Genomic DNA, 7,326 nt, shown 5'->3' on the forward strand with positions numbered 1-7,326 from the left:
GGCAATTAATAAAGCAAACTTATCCATAAAAGCAAACCAAGGAAAGTAAAATCTTGGCTTAGAGAGAATGTTAAATGGCTGTTCTTACAAAGAGCTGAACAACCACAGTGCTCAGATTATTTATAAGTGCTGGCATTTCTGCTGCTTCTCATAGTTGTTCCATACCACCTGCGGAAAAGCACCGTATCTGAACATAAAGGAATTCAATAGCATGAACTAAAGCTGTTTTAAAAATTAATCTGTCTTTATTCTGCTGCTCTTTGTGGTGTAAAACATATTTCTTGGTAGTACAGGACTTGTTTAGCATAGCACTACGTCAGTTTTGATGAATACAAACCTGATAAATTGAATTCACAAGAAAAAGGGAAATGAGAGAACTGCTGCCTATTGAAGAAGGGTGTTTTTCTGTGTAAAAGTGACATTTTTTTTTTTTAAAACCTCCACCCTTGCCGGCAGTTGTGCTTACTGTGATTTTGAGAGAACAGTTTAGATGTGGGGATTGGTTTTGGGTCGTTTTGGGTTTTTGTTTTTTTTTTTTTTTTTGCAGGACGTGAGTATGGGGATTTAAAGACTTACGTTACCTAATGTTAAATGTGATTTGATGTGTTCATGTGGCTTGTATGCAACTGCTGAAAATAACCGTGGCATTCTTTGTTGCCCTGCAGTCAGTGGGTCAGCCCTGGCACCTGTGAGCCAGCTCAGGCCCCCTGTCATGTACAGTAACGAGCTGCTCGGTTCTGCAGGGCCGTTTGCAGCCTCTTTTACCTCTGCCAAACACACCAAGTCCTTCTGCCAGCAGTAAAGCACTTCTAAAGGATCATTTTGGAGTAAAAGTGTTCTTTCATAAACACTTGTAACTAGGTTCTGAAGAACTGAAGTACTTCTGGAATAAAGGTTTCTACAAAGGGAAATATATTGAAATGGTAAGTAATTACAGAATAGTTGTCTTTGTCTTGTAAAGAATAGTTGCTTTTATTGGCTGCATTTGAATGCATTTTAATGCAAAGAGTGGGGAAAAAAGAGATTTTGATGTTCAAGAGTAAATAGGTCTGGGGAAATGGTGAAGTTATGATACAAATAACTAACAATGTATTGCAGACTTTGGGGGTTGGAAAAAAAAATAAGGATGGTTTTGTGTACAAAATTGTAATGTCTGTATCCCTACTTTAGAGAGAACAATGAGAATATTGGGTGAGGCCATGGTAGTTGCTGCTAATGGAAAGGACGCTGAGCTTGTAGATGGGAAGGCACACAAGAACTGGCGTGTGTGAATAGTGATAGTGACAGCTTGTGCTAAAGAAATCTTTGGCTTCTTCAAGCTTCCTTCTCTCCTGAACCGCTACGTGAGCCTATGGTGAATATCTATGTGTTATGGAATTGAAGAATTGTTGAGGTTGGAAGCGATCTCTGCAGGTCATCCAGTGCAGCCTCCAGCTCCGAGCAGTGTCATTGGTGAGATCAGATCAGGTTCTCAGTGTTCTACATTACAGAGTGAAACACCTTTGATTTTAATTTACTGACTCTCTTAAATAGAAGCATGAATTTATTTTTTGAGAATTTTTTTCTGTCATGAGTTTGTAAATTGGAACATTATCTCTTATTATTCTATGAGTCAATAGAATTGTATTTGTATTGAAGTCCATCAGATAAAATAACATTTTGCTAGTCTTAAGAATTCGTGAGAAGATGGTCTGACTTTGAGAAGAATTTTTTCCTTGGCCTGCTTGTGGAAAAGATTTCTGTTAGCTGAAGGACATAACGGTTATTTTGAAGGGTGCACTCTGGACTAAATGCGAAATATATGAGCTTTAGTCAAGGGTCAGAGGGTGACCCGCTATGGTATTTCACAACAAAGATAACCAGACAGTGTTTTTCTTTGTTGTTTTTCTACTATCTGACATACATCTTTGTCCAGTCAGATATTGCTGAGTAGAAGTGATAGTTGCAACTACTTAACAGCCTGTTCAAGGCGTTACTTGGCACCCATTTGTAGTTCACTGTAGAATCCAGTGCTCCTCAGAGCTATTACAAAGCTCTTTTGCTTACTTGTAGAATTGGAAGATTCAGCCCTAGTTGATGCAAGTCGTGGAAAGGACTTGTCTGAGATCACGTGGGTGCCCTGGCAGCGCAGCTTCTGTGCTCAGGTGCCCATTTCAGCCTGCAAAACTGCTTTTGCCTTTGGTGTGTGCATTAACAGAAATACTCCTAGGAAACTCCTAAGGAAGTTCATGCTGTGTGTTTACTGTTATTGTCAAAAATTGTAAGTGATATTTACGTTTTGCCATCTTCCTGGATGGTCACATTTTTTATCAGAAAGAAGCATCTGTATTTTGAGGTTATTCTAGCCAGAGGAAGGGAGATTACCTGTACTATATTGTACGGTCTGTGAATAACTGCCACAGCTGTGATCGCTTTTATCAGAGCTGCCTGGTACTGTTGGGTTGCCCAGCTCTTCTCTAGAGCATGGTTAAGTAGTGGATGTCCAAATTGATGAAGACAGCTTTAAAAATCTCAGGTTTCAAAGTGCTTTACAGGAATTCACAATGCTGCTGTTGTGGAAAACATCACTTGCGTTTTATAGATGTGACAAATGATTCGGGAAAGAACGTGAACTGCAAAAACTAGTATCGACACCTAAATTTTCTGCTCTGTTTTTTCTTTCCGCATTAGAACTTTGGGCCATGTGTACCCCTTTGCAATCATGAGTTACATCCACTGCTGCAGATGAGGTCTAAATTTTGTTCCTTGTTAATAAGTGACAAAGGATTCTGGCAGAAGCAAAACTGTCATTGCGACCGTGCACTACGGTGTTTGAAGTAGCTTGGGAGGAAGAGCTGCCCTGTCCTGTGGGAACAGGGATGTGAGAGGGAGCTTTTTCTCTCATTAGCTGTAATTCTGCATCAATTATGCATTTGGAAGTGATGAAGTGCTGTACTGTGCGTCCCATGCATTGGGTGATCTGCAAGAATGCAATTTGTCTTCATAGTTCATCTTCTGAACAATTTTATGCAATTTGGTTTAATCGTCTTAATCAGCATTTCTCTCTGCTGAGCTTTTCAAAAGGATTTCCCAGTAGTACTCCTCACACACACCTCCAGGAACTGGGCCACAATGCAGATGCTGCGCGTTGGCTTGGGTGTTGACTGACTTGGCAGGTTGTCTTGTGTTCTGTCACTCTTCCAAAACAGCAGGCTGCTGGTCACAGAAAGCGCTATCCGTTAAAAGTATGACTAAACCTCGTTTTGGTTTTAATTTTTCAATAGGTTTTGTAGTGGAAAAGTGGAAAGGAAACTCTTTGAATGGTGGCAGTAGGGTAGACAAAGCCATTTCATTTACAGCTCACTCACAGCCTTGTATGTATAATACTGTAAATTGCACCTGGATAGAAATGCTCTCAGAAAAACATCCCATTCCCTGGGATTTCTGCTCTGAGCACAGCTAGCAGTCTGACACGAGTCCAGGGAAAAGATCTGATATCTAGAGTGTATGTAGTGTGAGCAACTAAGCTACGGTACCCTCTGTGAAATCAAACTGAAGCTCAAAACAAACAATCAAGTCTCATTCCCAATAGTTGCCTTAACAGGAACAGGTCTCTGGCTTTATTGCTCTGACCTACCGGAGAGCTTTACGATAGAGCGTAAACTTTGGATGAGTAGGGGAGTAGTTTGGAGAATGGTACTCTTGAAGCCATGCTGGGTGCTCCAGCAGGCCTGCTTGCCTTGATGCCTCCTGCGCATCTTGTTTTCCTGACTATGGTTTCTCACAGGTACCTCACTGACACGTCCCTCCTGCAGCCGCAGGTGGGAATGGTCACTTGACAGATCTTGTGGATCTGTGTCAATGAGAAGAAATGGAAGTTTTAGAGTCATGGAATCCTAGAATAGTTTGGGTTGGAAGGGACCTTAAAGCCCATCGAGGTCCAACCCCCTGCCATGGGCAGGGACACCTCCCACTGGCTCAGGCTGCCCAAGGCCCATCCAACCTGGCCTTGAGTTTTGAGGGAGAAGAGTTTAAATCTAAGGAGAAAAACCTGTATCTTCTACATTTACAGCGAATATCAGAGACGCTTTGATATCTGATGAAGGAAGACGTGACTTTATAGCCAATTTTTTTTTTTAAAAAAAAAGAAAAAAGCAACCCATAAGCACAAAAATCCCCAAACTTTTGTACAAGGCTTGTTTGGATTTTTTTTCATTAATACTGAATAAAAAGCTGAGCCACTGAAAAATGCATGGGAAAGATCAACAAGAAAAAAACCAATGAAGGCAGTGTTCATTGGCATTGGTAACGTGGTTTTTTTTAAATTAAGTTTATTAATGTGAAATACCTAGGTCAGATCTTCAAAAAATGAGTAAATTAAATTGTCCACATAGGCATGGGATGCAAGGAAACATTTTTGCAGTTTAAATCTATTTATATTGGATAAGGTAATTTGTGCTTGGCTCATTTTGCAAAGTGCTAATGCCTTCTATTGGTGTGGAAACAAGATGCGTTGCTTATGTTTAAAAGAAAGGCCCAGTTTGCACTCGGTTGAGTAAAAATTCAAACCAGTTTGAATTCAGTATTGGTTTGGTATAGATTCATCTTTATTAGAAATTATCATGATTAGAAATTTAGTTAATTGTTGCTGTAAATCGGAGCAAAGGTCAAGCTCTCAGACTGAAGCATCCAATTTTGTGATTAAATACAAGGGGGTAAAAAAAGAAGTGGTGTATAACATTTCAGACTGTGAAGTACAGATAGCTTAAGGTACCATGTGAAGATATATCTGCAGATAAACGACTTTGGTTGAAGTAGTTTTACTTCACAAAAAGGAAGCCATGGGGGAGTTAGCAGTCAAACCTTTGTTCTGACTGAAATAACGTTATTTGGTTGGTTTTAAACCATAATCATTAGCACATGGTTTAACAGACTATTCTATTCTCAACATTGATGCTCTGGGCATCCACTACAGGAGCATCAGAGCCTCTTGTTAGGTGGTCGATGGTGTAATAAAGCAGAAAAGGAAGTGGAAGTTACAGAAAGCCATGTTAATGTTTACCAGCCTTCCATGGCGATGATGGACTCTTGCACAGTCACTGTGCAGTCCGGAATTTGCCACCACGTGGAAATGGCTTGTAAATGCTGACATCGCAGAAAAAGTGGTGGTGGAGAAGAATGCGTCATTGGACTTGAGGTTGATTTTGTTTTTTATGTAGTGTAACTACCAGTACTTGGCTTCTGACAGTGATTGAGAGACTGGAGGAAGAAGTAAGATCCCTTTCCCCTATACTATTCACTTTTTTTTTGTAAGACAAAGCTTCTCGTTACTCTACGGTTTGGAGACCAATTTCTGGGAATTCTTTTTTCCTATTCTTTTCAGTGGTGATTGATTTATGCCTGGCAATATCTTCAGCATGGACTTCTGAATTTTGCAGTAATACAATCTATTTTGTACTTATTCCTTCAATCTTTATACACCACGGCAGTGTATCATATGTGTATCACATATCGCCAGTTTAGTCCTGCGTATCTACCTCGTGGTGGCTTTGTGCTGAGTTGTCTGTTGTGCTTTTCCTATCTGGAGAATTGAACGGTTGGTAACTTGCTCTGCAGACTTACTGTTTTTCTCTTGCTCCTTAATATCTTTATTGGACTTTTGGCAAAGGTCTTTTAAAATACGATGACTTGTAAGTGTCAGCATTCTGCAGTGCTACAGATCAACTTGGGACCTGACCAGCAAAACATTTGCCGTTTTGTCTTCCTATTACTTTAATCACTGGCAGTACTCGCAAAATGTTGCTGAAAAAAAAAGACATCCACTTTTCCAAATGCAGACTGTCTTAGGTACTGAGCCATCTAATTGCAGGTCTTGGATCTTATCCCCACTGCTTCACTTGGTCTTTGGCTTTCCTTTTGTTGAGGCTGTTGCTTTGAGAGGCATAGTCTCTTCTGTCATTAAATCAACCTCATGGTATTTGTGGTGAAGCAAACCGGCGATATGTGTGTTTAGTTCAGAAGGACAGTCATCTGTGATTAAGACTAATCCTGGTTCTCTCCACACTGCTGTCAACCACCTTTGAATAGATAAATAGAGCTGCTAGCAGGTGAATCTAACTGCATCAGAAAGCGGTCTGAGGAAAAAAATGCATATGTTTTAGAAAAAAAAAAAAAAAGGAACCTTTCTTAACCTTTACCAAAACCACTTCAAAACATCTTGGACTCGATGATCCAAGAGGTCTTTTCCAACCTGGTGAGTCTATGATCTTGGGTTTAAATCGGCTCATACGAGTACACATTGCATTTCCAGCTCACGTGCTTGCTCGGCTTTTGATTTTCCCTTTTGGCAATTTATTCAGAGTAGAGATAGTGGATGGAATCTCACAGGAGAATAAAAGCCAGTGTTTTGAAGACTAACGAAGTAATTATCTAAAGCATTATTTACAATGATTATTTAGAAGATAATGAGACCCTTTAATTATGTTTGTTCTGTATAGCTAGCCTTTCAATAATTCAGAGTATTGCCGTACAACTTCCTCTATATTCACTTTGCACATTGTTGTTTGGAAACATGTCAGAGCTGTCTGTAATGCATAAATATGGGCCCTCATTCTGGGTGTTATTTGTCACTTTGGAATCACCTGCTCACTTTGGTTGGGGTAAGGGGCTTTTAGGCTCAAGCTTCTTCAACGTGAGGTGGAACAAAGCATATTATGGGTGAGAAAAGTGGAGCCTATTACAGACTGTTATGGCTTTGTAGGAGCACTGCTACAGTATTATCACATGTGTAGTAATGTTTCTGTTAACATTTATCTTACTTGAGGTGAAGTTGGACTCGCAGTTTATTTTCATCTTAGGAATGCTGAGAATTTTGTTTCAAACGTAAGTTTTGGGGTTTTTTTTTAAGACTCACTGTATTGTGTATAAGAAATTCAGAACATCGTTAGCATTTTAGTAGCAAATAAAAAATTAGCTGTATTTTCATATGCGTTTGTGAGCTTGCTGCTAAAATAAACAATTCCACTTAAGCACATCATTAGCGATGCCTAAACAGTTTATAGTCCCTGAGGAGATGCATCTTTTGTCATCGGCTACATCTTCATTTGGTACCCCAGTGAAGTATTGCTCCACTGACAGCAGTGATTCTGCTCCAGGTTACCAGGGCAGACGATGTAGACCTTGATGATTAGAAATCAATAAGAAAAACCTTAATCTCAGAGAGGGTCCCAAGCCTGGAGCTTCTCTTCTGATATGACTGGCTTTTTATTTAGAGTTAAATCAACTCTTATGGGAATCTAAGCTGACTTCAAGAGATGCTGCAAAGGGCAGCTGATCTCCCCCCTACCT

Source organism: Cuculus canorus, chromosome 17, assembly GCF_017976375.1.
Source record: "Cuculus canorus isolate bCucCan1 chromosome 17, bCucCan1.pri, whole genome shotgun sequence".
In the NCBI taxonomy this organism is placed as follows: Eukaryota; Metazoa; Chordata; class Aves; order Cuculiformes; family Cuculidae; genus Cuculus; species Cuculus canorus.